Source organism: Rhinolophus sinicus, chromosome 16 (assembly GCF_057876585.1).
Source record: "Rhinolophus sinicus isolate RSI-liver-muscle chromosome 16, RSI-T2T, whole genome shotgun sequence".
NCBI classification, from domain to species: Eukaryota; Metazoa; Chordata; class Mammalia; order Chiroptera; family Rhinolophidae; genus Rhinolophus; species Rhinolophus sinicus.
The window spans coordinates 119,454,939-119,471,257 of record NC_142516.1 but is presented as its reverse complement, the minus strand read 5'-3'; the positions used below and the strand labels follow the sequence as shown (position 1 = coordinate 119,471,257).

At 33.3% G+C, this 16,319-nt stretch overlaps 1 pseudogene; it reads right to left on the bottom strand.

Moving 5' to 3' along the window:
• Positions 1–423: 423 nt before the first annotated feature.
• LOC148755100 (large ribosomal subunit protein uL6 pseudogene) lies at positions 424–1,099 on the bottom strand (annotated as a pseudogene).
• Positions 1,100–16,319: the final 15,220 nt, after the last annotated feature.

Genomic DNA, 16,319 nt, shown 5'->3' with positions numbered 1-16,319 from the left:
TGTCCTTACACTTTTTCAGTTATTGCCATTCAAAAACCAATGTAACCCCAATGGGGAAATGAGCTTTAATAAAATTTTTCTAGTTATATTATATATTACCATGTTTCCCCTAAAATAAGACCTAACCAGAAAATAAGCCCTAGCATGATTTTTCAGCAGAACATCCCCTGAACATAAGCTCTAATGCATCTTTTGGAGCAAAAATTAATGTAAGACCTGGTCTTATTTTGAGGGAAACAAGGTAATATTTTTATTTTCCTGAAAATGAATATTTCAGGTGTTGGGATAGTCAAGAGTAGAAAACATAATTCCATTTGTGATGGGTCACTGTAACATTGTGTAACAAATTGATTGCAATTTTCCAGTATTTTTTTTTTCATTTTCCCCAAATCAAAACATGACTTTTATTGCATCTTTAAAATATCACAAGTAAGTCTGAGGAATCACTTGACATCTTGGTGTTTCTGTAGCTGGACAACATAGATCTTGTTCATCAGCCTGCTGAACTGTTCCTTTTTCAGAAACATAGATGCCATCCAAAAAGTTTCTGGTATCCTTGTTTTCAGCTGTTGTGGCTTGTTGAATCTCAGCAGCCGAATTTGATACAAGTTCAATATCATTTCCTTCAAGAATTAACTCATCTTTCTGGGCTTGACAACACGCAACACCTGACCTCATCTGAACCCTGCAGATGTATTTTTCACCCAAGAAATTTTGGATTTCAACAAGAGAACCATTCTCCAGAATAACGACCTGATGGGGAAGTGAGCACTCACAGACTTCATCTTGTAATCAATGCCCAATGTAACACCCTTGATCATGTTCTGTCCGTGACCACAGATAGTGAGAACAGTAGACAATTCCTTTTGATTTCCTCACCATTTGTCAACCCGGAGCTTGCTTTTCTTTCCAAGGCGAATGAGTTCTACATGGATGTGATTGAAGTCCCTCTGCAGTGTACCTCGGGGACCCTTCACAGTATCTGTGCATACCTTCAGAGTGCATCCACATTTTCTGGAATGTCCACAGTCTGATTGCTGAGAATGGTCTCTTCATCCTCACAGTAGATGCAGCAAAGAGACAAAATTTTCCAATACATTTTCAACTGTGGCTCACTTGTGGTTTATGAGATACAGTGAACTTTGTAAGAATATCCATGGCTAAAATATTAAAACCCATGACAGAAGCAAATAGTGTGATTACTGTTACGCATAAACATAATATTGGGATTTTCAGGGTTTTATGGTCCTGCAATTAATATCTATTTATACAATGGATTACTAATATGAATGTCAGAGGACAACAGATAGGCTTACTTTTTTCTATTCAGAATTGTATCTGTAAACATTAGAATGTTCAAAGCAATCTTTAACAGCAGTATGAACAGTAAATATATAAGTTTACTTAATAGGATTTATTTTAGTCTCCAAATTGGGCTTTCAAGCAGACTAATTAAAATAGAATAGCTAAACATGATATATTTTTTCCTCTCTGGTGATTCACTTATTTTACTTTCTTCATGTGAAAATCTCATTTGCCATAATATGCATTATGAATATCACATATTTTTCTATGATGCTAAATACAAAGAGACCGATAGGGTAAAATTTTACTATTATTATATCCACAATTCAGGATGTTTCAAGTTTGGAGCATTTGATGGATTTGCTGCCTGTGTTCTGATAAAATGGTGTTCAGGGTGTCCAGGTTTTAATGTTCTATTAAAGGCACTACTAAATTGGTGTCCTCGCACTTATTAACTTATCCCAAAGGTCGTATTAGAGTCATTATCTTATTTAATGTTTCTGATACAGTGATACTTCTCCTACATTTATTAACAAAATGGAAGATTTGTTAGGTTGTAATGAAATGTGTTCACCCTTCAAGCAAACAAGCCTCTTGAAGCTCAAGGACTTTCATGTAAAAATTTATGTTTGTGCTGCAAATTTCCTTTTTTCTAACATGACTTGTGGATCAGATTCTAAAACAACGGATAGTCAGAAGTTAAAGAGAAAATATTTCAACAACTGGCAGACAGGATGGGATCACCTTTTAAACTCCAGAACTAAGAACAATAAAAATACTATCTCCTGTTTTGAATAGATTTATTTTGAGTAGGACTTTTTTTTCTGCGGTTTGGGGGTGGGGGGGAGTAGTTAAGGGATGTGTTTAACTAATTGTGCGAAAAACCCTGATTAAGAACAAATATAAGGAAATTAAGAAAAGATGAATTAAGGAGAGCCATATAAAGATTTTTATGTTAAAAAAAAAGGACAAATTGACTTAGTGAAAAAAGATTATGAGGGAGTTGTTTAAAACATGCTCTCAAAATGATAGGCAGTAGATTCTAAGGAGATTAAAAAGAGAAAAAAGAAAAACAGGATTTAGTGTTGAATTGAGACTTCTGTACAAAATGGTCATTTTTATGTGTTAGCACACATCATTTGTAATGGAGATTCCAGACAAGAGTCTTAAAAATATTTTAAAAACCTTTCTTGCTTCTTAAAACATGTAACCAAAAGTATGAATAAAATCAGTGTTTCTTATTTAAGGGCTGACAGTACACATGATAGTGTGCAAACCATTTATTTTCTTACAGATTTATGTTTTGTTTTTTTGTTTTTTTTTAATCAGACATCATTCACAGTGGTAATAAAAGCTTGCAGTTTGTGACATGGTTTGTCTTCATGAAAATTTCTGTTTTGTTTTGCCTTGTGTGTGTGTGTGTGTGTGTGTGTGTGTGTGTGTGTGTGTGGTAGTGGTTATATCTGATACCAGTCAAAAAAGAGAGAAAGCAATAAAACTTTCATGAGTTCATTAAAGTTTTACAGGCACTGCAGTTCCTGGAAAACTAGTTGTTGCTATAATCCCCGGCAGTAGTTCTGGTTGGGCGGCATCATATTCATTACAGGGTGAGGGTTTGGGATAAGGATTGAAAAGGTACAAAAGAGATGCCACAGCCAAATGCTGACATATTGTTTTGACTATGTTCAAGATTCTCGTAGCTTTCTGTGCTGCCATGTGTAACTGACAGACACTATCTGCAGAGAAAATAGTGTTGTGGGAATTTAAGCCATGACAGTTCATAAGGGGTTATTCAATGGTAAATCCTTCATTTTTGTAAAATAATGTCAATGCTTATGGAACTCTTGATTGACAATTATCTCAGTGACTATCACAGGAGCCAAGAGATATTATAAACCTCTCCAGGACCCCCTCAGCTTCCCTAAAAGTAAATATAAACCTGAAAACAAAAAAGGAACAAGACAAATAAGTGCAAACTCATAGACACAGACAATAGTTTAGTGGTTATCAGAGGGGAAGTGGTAAGATGAGGATAAAGAGATCAGATATATGGAGATGGAAGGAGAACTGACTATGGGTGGTGAACACACAATGTGATATGTAGATTATATACTCCAGAATTGTACACCTGAACCCTGTGACTTTACTAACATTGTCACCCCAATGACTTTAATTTAAAAAAAAAGAAAAGAAGGATGCTGACCTGGCTTTTTACTGTACCCTATCCTTGATACTTTTCACTCTCCTCTTCTTAATTGTTTTTATTTTCCCCACAGTACTGACAGAATCTAAGTGTTCGTAAAAGTGTGCTAGATGGTAGTGCTCACCCAACTCAGTTAATGGAATCAATTAGCTCTCGATCAACCTTTTGAAGGGAGTTCCAGTAGTTTCCATATTTAATAAAATTTCATATTTCCACTGTAATTAAGAGGAGGCCATGTGTGGCAGATTGCATCTCCTAAATGTGTGTACATATGTGTGTATCTGCCAACATGTGCATGGACATACACACAAACATATATATCCACATATATAACTTGTCCCATGTGTTCTTCTAACTTGTTAAGAGTTAACAGTACTCGTTGCCACCCACCACCTTCCCATACAGAGGTGAGCTCTATTTCTCTTCTTGAATACAGTGGCACTTATGACTATTCTAGCAAATAGAGTATGGCAGAATGGATATATGTAATTTTTGAAGCAAAAGCATAAAATATAGTTCTTTCTCTGTTCTCTCTTTGTGTCAGAATATTTGCTCTTAAAACCCAGCCACCATGTTGTAAGAAAGCCTAGACCACCTAGAGAAGACACGTGTAAGTGTTCTGACCAATAGCACCAGGCAAGGTCCCGGCCACACCAATCATCAGCTGATGGACATTTGAGTTAGTGAGACTTCAAATGATTGTAATCCCCAGACTTTGACCTGACCTGCCTGAGGCCAAGTGAAACAGAACCAAACAATTCCACTAAACCATGCCCAAATTGCAGATCTGTGAAGAATATAAGTGTTATTGTTTTAAGCCATTCTATTTTGATGCTTTGTTAAGCAGCCATATTAATATTAATTAAAGGATATATTTTTAAACAATACTTATTACTCTTTTGTATTTATATATGTCTGCCGAAAATAATAAATCTTATGAAAACTTATCCTCTAGACGACTTTTAATGTGAAACTTGAGGGTACAACAGCTTATAGCTAAAAGCTACTGGCAACTAATTCTTGAAAAGAGAGAATATGACGACTCAGTGTATGGTTTGTTTTATCCCCTTTAGCATGATCTCAAGGTTTACTACTACAATTGTTAGGCACATATTTGTCAGGAAGAGTGAAAATCAATGGGAATTATTAAAGGTCTCAACGAGATTCCTGTGTTTGAAGCAATCAAAGCCAAAATATATGCTTCTAGTATGTAATCTTTGACAGGTTAATGTCTCTAAAAATATACCACTCATTTCTTTTCGGCATTTGCTACTGAACTCCATTAAAGCAATTACTTAAATTTCATCTATCCTCATTTTGGGTAGAGTAATTTAGCAATGCATTTAAATTTAGTTATTTTAAACTTATGTGACCACAATAAATTGTAATTTAAAAATATTTTTTAAAAAATTTAAAAAGCAATTGTACTGCATCGATTATCTATGTCTCTTAAATTATCTGCAGATTCTTTACTTTCAAAAATCATCTTTTTTTTAAATGAAAGTCTTTGCTGTGTAATTGCCATGGTGTACTCTAAACAAACAAAGCTAGTTGTTGTATATTAGAGTACTAACGTATGCTCAGGCCTTTGTGAAAATAAATGACTGAGCACTATAAAGCACTATAAAAAGCCACACATGATGAGGGATGTGATTCATACCATTATATCCTACACAAGACTCAGTGTGTTCACTGAGGCAGAGAATGTACTAAACGTTTATTTGAATAGAATAAACTGCTTTTCTATTACAGTATTAAAGATGTTATAGGTCAATAACATACTACTTCTCAGGGCTTCAGAATCAAATTCTAAAATCTCTTATTGGAAGCATAACCTATTCTTAACAAGAGAAGCCTAAACGCATAAATTTAGATTATAGTAAGTTATTTTATATTTCCACCAGTTACATTCAATGACAATGATGACCTGTTAGTATTCAAAGCTCTGATACCAGAATCTTAGACAATATGCATAATTTATGAATCAGTAAGATCAGTGCTTTAAAAAAATATCTCTCCTTAAAGAAAAAAAATGTTATTGTGGGTGAGAAGACATGGTAGTGTACGAGGCATTTGTAGGCATGTAAGTGTGTGTATATATGTTTTCAAGTATATAAGCATGTATGTATGTGTGTTTAAATAAAATACTCACGTGAGTAATAATACATTTTACTTTGATGTAAAATTAATGCATGATCTGGACATTCAAGTAAAGAATATAAATAAAAAGACTTGTTTACTATGCTCATTGAATGTGCAATCTAAACAAGAATGCATGGTTCGATAATTTTCATAATATCAATATTTCATAATATTTTCATAATATTATCAAGTATTGATATTCTGGATGGATTGGCATCAGATATCAGTTTTTCAGTTATTTGGTTTTATAAAAGTTATATATGAACATTTTTAAAAATAAAATATTTATCTGATATTAGTTATGAAAAGTTCAAGCCTCAGATTAATTGTTTGTCTGGGTATATAATTCATATTTGGAAACAATTTTTCCTTGTCTTTGAAGCCTTGTTCCATGGTCTTCTATCTTCTAACACTGCTGTTGAAAAGTAGATGCCTATCTTATTTCCTCTTTTTTATAGGTGAACTATTTTTCTTTCTGTAAGATTTTAGGATTTTCTCCTTGTTCTTGTGTTCTGAAATTTCCTGACGATATGCCTTGGCATGGAAATATTTTATGAGTGATTATGCTGGACTCTTTCAATTTGGAAGCTCATGGCTTTCAGGTGCTGGATATTTTACTGAATTATTTCTTTGATAATTTCTTCCCAAATCTTCTACCCATTTCTTTGTTATCTGTTTTTCTAGAACTTCTTTAATTTGGATTGGGAAACTTTGATCTGTCCTAATTTTTCACATTGTCTGTACTATTTTCCCCATCTTTGTATTTTTTCTATTGCCTAAGAGTCTTTAAAAATTTTTACCATTAACAGTATATAAGGATGCCTATATTCTCACTTCCCAACAAATGCTGTGCATTATCCAGTTCTAATATTTGCTTATATAATGACTGTAAAGTCTTATCTCCTTGTTATCTTAATGTGTATGTACCTGATTATTTATTTATGTGTTTGAAAACCCCTTCATATGGCTGGATTTTTAATGTAGTCCATCGTAAATTGTCTATTCCTCTTTCCCTACACCTTTTTTCTTTTGGGATCCCTTTTTGTTGTTGCTGCTCATGGATTTCAGGAGTTTCCTTTATATTTAGATAAGAGTCTCTTGTTGATTTTGACATTGTGCGTAACCTAATCTTTTCTTTATGGATTAATGCACCCATAATGCCCTTCATTAAAAAATGATTTTATATAATTAAATTAATAATAAAATTAATTTATATAAATTAAATTTATTTTTGCCATTTTAAGGGCTTTTGAAAGTTTACTCAAGAATTTGAGTATGTATTAAAGATGTTCTCCTAAATAATTGACTATTGTAGTTTGCTGATCACTATGTCCAAAGATATTTTCCTATTTTTTTTACTATTAGTTTTATAGACTTTACTTTCCTACTTGGAGTTCCCCTTTGTATTTTGTTTTAGGTAACAGTCTGGCTGTATTTTTCTTGATATGATGAAGTAAGTTTTCCAACAAAACCTGCCAAAACAATATACTATTTCTATATTGATTTGTGATAGCATCATCACATACATTTTATGCTCATATGAACATAGACAGATTTTTTAATTCTTTTTTTTTTGCCACTGTTTTATTTTTTTTCTTGAGCCAACACAACATTACTTTTGTAATTTTGACTTTATAATATATTAATATTTCCTATAATAATCAACAGGAAAAAACATCCACTTCAGAAATCTTTTTTTTGACATTAAAGTTTTGGAAGTTTTGTCTAGGAACATTTTATAGGAATAATCAATTATGAGATGATTTATTTTTTTAAATATTTAGGAAAGAGAACAATTTAAAGTGAAATCACTTAAAAGTAATTTTCTATGACTTACTTGAACTCATATCTGCAACACATAGTTTGCTGATATGTTTTCATAATTAGTCTAATAGAATAGTAAATTATTTGGCAAAATAAGGAAACTGTAGCTTATTTTATGGTTCTTGAATTAGTTATAGTTTTTGAAAAGAAGTGCATAGTTTTAATTATCTATAACATGCTTAATAGAAAGAAAGGAGAGAGAAGGGGAATTGATTAAATATAGAAGTTTATTCTGTTCATATTCTGTACCTTGCTTTACCAAATATGATTTTTCCTGCTTTCCATTATTTATAATGCTTTTTAACTTAAGGCTATTTTTTTCATCCTCTAATAAACATGATTTATTTTTAATTATGGGCAATGCTGCAGTTGATACCACTGTACCTGTGTGTATCTATGTGTAGTTATATTTATTTGTTTCTTTCTATTATTCTGTACAAAACTAATATTTAGTTTCATTCAACTTTATTATATGTTAATGTTCATGTTAATAATTTATATTTCTATCATTTCCTTTCTTCCAGTTTGTTTTGAATTATTTAATGAACTCTTCTAGTTTCTTGAGTTAAAGTTCATTTATATTCAATTGTTTTTTATTTTTTATGTTTTAAAGTCTATGTTTTTTCTATTGCATACCACTTTGGGTTTTGCCTACATATTTTGTAATTTTTTTGTTTATATTTTTACCAGATGATTATTTAGAAGTGTATTCTCGCATTTACAATTTACAATGCTTAATGAATGATTAAATAAGATAAAGAAAGCTACATAGCACTTCGAATAATTCCTAGTTACATAGTATATGCTCAATGAATGTAGCTTATTTGATATTAATAATAATGTTCAAAAATTCTTCATTTCCAGGTTTAAGTATGTTATTCTGAACTTATATTACATTTATAGCATTCCATACATAGACAATGTCCTAAATTTTGAAACTCTCTTCCATCCTTGGCTTACTTTTATACATAGCACTACCCTATTAATTCTGAAGGCTCATTTTCTGCTTCACATATTGGCAACTAATACTCCTCCATTATAGTGTCTGTCTTTAGAGTCTCTTTATGATCCTTGCATTATACTCTATATATCTATATACCATTTTTATATATAAAAATATAAACTGGCCAAAACTAATAAAGACGTTCCACAATAATTCCTTTTCTTCTGCCTTATTTTCTGTAGTTCACCTTCCCCCACCAGCAAAAGCAAGATAATCAGCATTCCATGAAGATTTATGCTTATTCATCTTTTATTGATATTCTTCCTTCCATCTAAAATGCGTATCTCTATCACCCTTTCCTCAGTCTTAGCCTCTTTACATTGCAGCCACCTTCCGCATTCACCCTAAGCACTTTCATTTCTTGGAAATGTTTTCCTGAGAATAGCGATTGTATCTCTATAATATTTGTTGTAACTGCTCATTTCCTAGCTTTACTTTCTTTGCTAGCTATATATGATACATGCCTCACATCTCTCATACCATCTAAGTTAGTGAAAAGAAGAAAGTGTGTTGTGTTTGTCTAATTACACTTTGTGGTCTAAAATGTAACAAACCTCCATGTTGTATGGGAAATTGAGAATGAGCATTAAAAAAATGGAGTTATTCTTACTCACAGCTGTAATGTTCAGGTTGCTACAGTTAAGTTCTAGAACTAAAACAGAGTCTACATACACACTCATTGAGAGTCCACACCAAAAGTTGTTCAGTTTCAGAAACCAGGTTTTATAGCCAAAATGTGATGTATGAGTAAGAATAGTTAGTGTCTGTGTTGACCATGTGAAGTGAACCTAAAGTCCTGGGGTTTCATGGCAGATGGGAATATCCAAAATATCCAAGTTCAGACATACCCAAATTGTGCAGATGTGGTGGATGACAGAGTTGGAGAAGAAAAACATCTGAATTTGGCTGGGGGGAATCTAAAGCAGAGGTGAGACTAATCATGGGTGTGTGCCTTGTCCCAGAAAGTAACAAGAGGAACAGAGAACATTTGCCTTTTCCAAACCTTTTAGCTCCAGAAGATAGCGTTTTGTTGTTGTTGTTTTGGGTTTATTCAGTTATTATTTATTTATTTATTTATTTATTTATTTATTTATTTATTTATTTATTTGGTTATTTGGCTGGGATTTGTAGTGTCTCACTGGCCACACATTACGCTATGTTCATAGTGGTCCTAATGGTTTGCATGGATTGATCAGTATTGTATATTCTTAGAGCAAGTGGCTATCCATGAGGCTATTGAGAGACAGCTTCATCCAGAGTACTACCTTGCAAAACACAGGCACGCCCATTCACATGTGCTCTCACGCACACAGACATACACACACGCACACACATGCATACACACCTGCACATGCAGATGGCCAGCTTTATGGATACTTCTGCTCTCTAAGCTAGAGGGAATGTTGGAATGAGAAAGAGGAGCGGCCTAAATTCAACAATCCACTTTAGACAGAGGTCATTAGCTGGGGTTCTTCAGAGCTCTAGCTATTCCTGTGACCTCCAGGAAATCATCCAGTTCTGGATCCGTTCTTTCCAACTTTGTGGTTCAAGGTGAAATCAATGTTTTATACATTTATGTACCTGTATCAGTTTAGAAGTCTGAAGAATGACTGTGGACTCAACTACTTTCTGTTCCCATCCTGATTAATCATCCATTTCATCTGTGTAGTTGACTGAGAGAATTTGTCATGGGAAGGTTCTCTGGCTGAGCTGACAGGATTGCCAAGAGTCTTGGTCCATTGCTACCCAATGTCTATTTCTTTTGCTAAACTTCTAGGCTAACCACTCCCCATCCCACCTCCAAATCAATCTTCAGAGACTAGAATTCCCACTTATATTTTACTATAGTTTTCAGTATCCTGTAGTTCTCTTAATTTCTATATCATATATATATATATTTTTTTTTTCAACATCTACCAAGACATTTTACATACTAAGCCCATAATGTAGTGGATATTTTGTAATATTGAAGAGTTATTCTGAGAAATTTGTAGTCCTCCCTGCATTCTTGTGTCTTTATCTTAGCTCTTCATCACACCTATTTTATTCCTATAATACAAAGCTTCTATGTAGCCTATAATCATTAGCTGACTTAACAATTGTGCCCCTTCAAGCACAAGGTCTCCTGTTGTTACTTATCCTTCAGGGAGATTTAAAGTTTTCAAGTCTGTAAGATTTGTTTGTTTGTTTGATAATTTCTTTAAATTCCAAATACATCATTTCTTTGAAAACATCCAAATGATAAGAAGACAGATACACTTGGGTAGGCTTACTAACAAGCCATACCCACATTGGGGGAACATGTTTATGCTTGTGTGTTTATGAATGGGTGTGTGTGTTTCATGAAGAGAATATGGTCAGGGAGCAGATACAGGTCTGTATACTGTGTCTATGATTGAAATGTGTATTTTCACCTTTGCCAGCTATGTCGTAATTGCTGTCAAATCTCCAAGAACTTTGGTTTGTCAAAATAATTACCAAGGTTCAAGGTTTTGGAGTTGTGTACTATATCACCCAATAATACATTTTCACATGTTTTGGGAACACAGACAAAAGTCTTGGCTTGCTGTGAGAATGGGCTTCTTTCTGTAGGGTCCTCAATCTCTTGGAAAAGAGTATTGCCAGATATTGGGTGGCCCATTTAGTTGAAGGGGACAATTACAGTTACAATGTAAACTAGATTTTTAAAAGTAAAGAGATAAACCAAAACTAAATCCAAGTTAAAATATATGCTCTCAATCGATGAGCTAAGCAATTTAGTACAGAGACTAGGCTGCAAAATTTTAACAACAATCTAATTGCTATAAGGTAAGGGGTGTACAGTTGGGTGCAGGACTGTGACCCTGAGGTCAAACTGGCCCTGGGCTAAAGTTCGACATGAGACAGGAGAATGGCAGTGGGACCTGAAATTATTCTGAACTCATAGAATGATCTTGTTACTGTTAGCATGGCTTGATGTGGGAAGCCCCATGGGGATGAAAGATACTGTGGGAGTGTGACGTCCTCTGTACTTATCTCTGTACCGCCTCGTGTAGCTTGTTCATAGAGGCTGAATCACAAGCACAGAAGAGAAATAACCTATAACATGTAAGGCAGCTGACTTTGGTTATGTTGGTACCTGCTCTACTTTGGATTTCTTAAATCCATACCTAAGTTTGAGAAAAATCATCCTGCAATAAATATGTCGTCCACAGGAACCGGTCAGGTGTATATGCCTGAAGAACACCAGTGAGAAGTGAATTTCTGTCTGCATTATGACTGATATCTTCTAAATAATAGTCCCCTAAACAACATTCATTCAATGTACTATAATAGGAATTTTAATTTTTAGCTGTGATCTACTTATTCGCCAAAATGCGTTCTTTTAACAGATTTTTAGTACAAGAAATTTTCGTATTCCATTGGGCTAGTTTGTAAGAGGAATTTTTTTCACTTCAGGAATTTTGTAAAACAAAAACAACAAAATATAAACATTTTTTAGAGTGTGCACTCAAAATTTTCTTAACATTTGTCCTTGAAAGTGGATTCTCCATTTCACAGCTTCTTTTCTTTTTCATTCTGATTTCTTCTTTCCCTTGTGATGAAGCTTACCAGTGTGTATTCCTGGAGCCCTATGGCATGCAGTCTCTGAGATTTATCTCAGTTATAGAGAGTGTAAATTACCTTTTTTCTTCAATCTCAGTATCACTGGGCTGTGTTCGCCAGCATTAGGGCTTAGTGTTGCAATCACACTGCACTTGCATTTAGTTGACAATTTCAGGGCACTTCTGTCACACCTGGGTACTGATCAGATTCAGTTCCACCTCCCCTTTATCCTGTATCTGTATCTTCTATGTAGTTATTAAATGCTGTTCTTTTCCTACTGAGTAACTAAAGATAGACTGACTGTGTCTTCTGGAGAAATTTCTGAACTATTTAGTTTAGTTTTTGTTTTGTTTTTTGTTTTTTTCAAAGATGCCATTGACTATATCAGAGCAATTCTTTCAACTTGGAACATTCAAACTTTGGAATACACAATTTATAATTGTGTTTGGGGGAATCAAGCAATTTTTCACTTTAATATAGCTCCTGAAAGAAATGTGATCTTCCTCAAGAAAAATCTGTGGCTTATTGCCAGATATATAAAGATGAATTGAAATACAGAGGAGAGCTGGGTACCTGGAGATTTTAAAATATTAAGTTGAAAATGTGGTTGACATGGGAAATGCCTCCCCCTTTTGCGGCTGTTTGGTGAGCATCTTTTATTAACGTAACCAAGTTAGAACAATCTTGATGTAACCATGTTAGATTTTTCTTTTTTTACTGATTTCTATCTCTTCAAAGAAGTATGTATTTATTTCACCACAAAGACATTTGAATATTTGATTCTTGTAATTCAAAGGTACTAAATGTGGAATTTTTCAAACTCCTTATGGTGTTTAAATGAAAATTAGCAGCACTGAAGGTCTTTGAGGTTTTTCATAACCTTTTGACCATTTTTACTTTGCCTTACTTTTGTGATATTTTTCATTGTTGAGAACTTAATAGCAGTTTGGCACAGATGATTTAAGACAGAAACACTTGGATTTCTATGATTCAGTAACTGAGTGAGTATCAGTGATTTAGGGCAAGTCAGCTGGGCTCCTAAAACCTGTTATCTTTTGTCTGAAAAATGGACATAACACTTCCTCTTCCAAATTTCAAAGACTCAAAATGAAGTATATGCTGAATTCATACACACACTCGTACACACACATGCATACATATACACTAATTTTATATAACTTATTACTAAGTTCTAACTGAAAGCCAACTACATCATATAGTACTTATCTGAAGAAACAGTAATTTTTTTCCAAATACTTGAGGAAATCTGCTATGTTATATAATTGAGGGTTAGTGTTTCTCAATTTGCAATGGGAAATTTTCCTACAGTGTTCTCAGTTTTAGTTTTGTGTTTTTATTATTTTCACTTTATGCTCTTGCTTTGTGCATTTCACTTTGAAACCTAACCACTGAATAAGATAATAGTGCATGATGCTAGAAGTTAAACGATATTGAATAATAGAATGTTTTGTGTTAATTGGAAACTGGTATAAGTGAATATGGGGAGGGGAGAGAATATGGGAATGCAGAAGGAGCAACTAACTGACATTACCAACTCTACTAAAGAGAGGCATTGTAAGGCAGGTAACGTGGGGAAAGGGCCTTGAAGGATATGTTAGGCTTATAGTAGAGATTGGAAAAGAAAGACATTGTGGTCAGAAAGAATGCTCATTGAAATATATGATGGTCTAAAAGGGTAGGTGTTATTTGGTGACTGTTAAATAATTTGGTGTGGCTGTAGTCTACCCACATAAAAGAATGGAAAAAGTAAAACTTGGAATTTGGGGCAAAATGATGATTAACTTTTTTTATGTCAGACTAAGGAATTTCAAATTTATAATGTGGGGAAAAAAATTCATACCCTAAAGAGTACTAAGAAACATGAATGTGGGGAATTTTTCTTCATGTAAAGAGATAAAAATATTAAGAATTAGGAGTCTTAGAAATTGTATATGCTAAACTGAGAAATGAATACAGATTAAACTAAGGCAGGGGCTATGAAATGAGAGAATGGGGTGGTTGTAAAAAAGACACATTTTTTTCTAAAGAAAATATACCCATAGGTCATGAGGGGGGAGTTCAGAAATACTTGGTGTAATGAGAGATGTTATTAATAGGAGATGTTATTAATAGGAGAAAATGGAATCAGAAAAAGAGAGATGAGACACTCAAAAAGAGATTGCTGAGGTATGCAGGGAGCATGGAAGAAGATAAATTCAAGATTGTCTTTGATAAAGAAAACACCATGGTAACACAGAAAGATTTGAGAGAAAAAGAGCTCTTGCTACAAGTATTCCAATGAAAACTTTGGCTTCTGTCTTAATCCTCCCCAAACCTACATGTCGGAAATTTGAACAAGAAATCGGGAGTGCTGATAAATCTAAAAGCTGAATAACAATTATATGGTGGGAAGCAGCTATAGTGACCAGCTTCCCAATGCCTTTCATTCATTAAACTCACTGTATAATACAAAAGTTATGAAGATAAAATTGTATATAATTAATTAGCAAAATATTTATGAGTTAAGTGAAGTTAAATCTAATTGTAGAAAGGCAGAGAGCTCACCTATGTTTTTTTATTTTTAAACTCAGTACTGTTACTTACTTTGACCTTAATGAGGAAATAATTATTAAATTCCATATCAGAGAATACAGTATATCCAAGATCTTAAATGTGAGTCATGGGTTAGATCCTCTGTCTCTGTATAAAAGTCTGTCATGGACCCTTAAAAGTGTTGAGTATTAGCATAAAGAACTTTCTACCCAGGTAATACCAGAGAAAAGAAAGAAATAGTAGGTATTGCTTTATCCTGTATTCTGGAGGTATGCAAATATTTCTAAATTGGATGTACAAGCTATTTCAACATTTCTACTACCACTTCTGTCTCTTTCATTAGTTATTTGTGAGTGTATTACACTGTGAATGTTGAGTTTCAATATAGTGAATTAGATTTCCATGCAGCAGTCATTATGCAAACCCATGATCTGAAAGACTAATACTGATAAGTAGTTGACAAGCAGACTAGAGAATAGTCCGAAGATGGACAATACCAAATTTTAGCAACAATGTATAGATTTAAACTTTCCTGTGTTGCTGGTGGGAATATGAAACGGTACATTTTAGAAAACTATTCAACAATGTCTTATACAATTAATTATATATCTATCTTATGGCACAATAATTTCACAACTATGTATTTACACAAGAGAAATGAAAACATATGTCCCCCAAAATCAGCACAAACATTTTCATAAAAATTTTACTTACAATAGCTCAAAATTAACAAACCAAATATCCATCAGTAGGAGAATGGATAAATTAATATTATTCAGCAATAAAAAAGAAAGAGCCACTGATATGGATAAAAACAAGAGTCAACTTCAAAAACTTTAAGAAAATGAAGCTAGACTAAACTTATAACATTGCATTTTATGCTTCTTATATAAAGTTTTTCTTTTTTAAGCAAAGCTAATCTTTAAAGATAAAAATCAGAACAGTAATTTTTTGGAGGGGCAAGAAAGGGACATAAAGGATGTTTCTGGGGATTTCAGAATGGCTATGTCTTGTTTAAGGATTTAATTACTTGGTTGTATAATTTTTCAACATTTACTGAGTTGTATGCTTAAGTTCTTTGCATTTTACCATATAGAAGTTTTACCTAAAAAAAAACAAACCAACAAGAAAATGATATGGTACCAGTCTCCAAGACAAGAGTCAAAATAAACTTAAACTATAAAAAACATAAATAGACATTTATAAATACTTCATTATATTATATATTCCTAGTATTAAACCTCTTTAAATTTTTATGCAGATGTAATTGGTTAATAGGAAGATAATTAACATTTATAGAGTAATTAGTCGGTCCTCAGGCCTTGGAATAGTGAAATGAAATGTACATCAATTTCTACATATAAAAGTCAGACCTTGAATGTTCCTCAAGATGAAGTACGAACAAGGATAGCTGTTCCAAAGAAAAGGATAGCCTGAAGAAAACTTACTGATGAGTAGAAGAGTCAAGTTCAGAGGGATATCAAGAAGGAAAGCAGGCCTGGAATGAAACAGATAGCAGAAGAAACATCTGGTATCCTTATGGAGCACACGTCATCATACCTGTCAGCTCATTTGTCAAGCTAGACTTCTACATAAAAATGATGATATATGATTAGAGTATGGGGAGCAGAAATCTCAGAATATGGGATGGTAACATTTGGGGCAAAATTATGCAGTGTTTTAATAGCAATCTAACCACTGTAC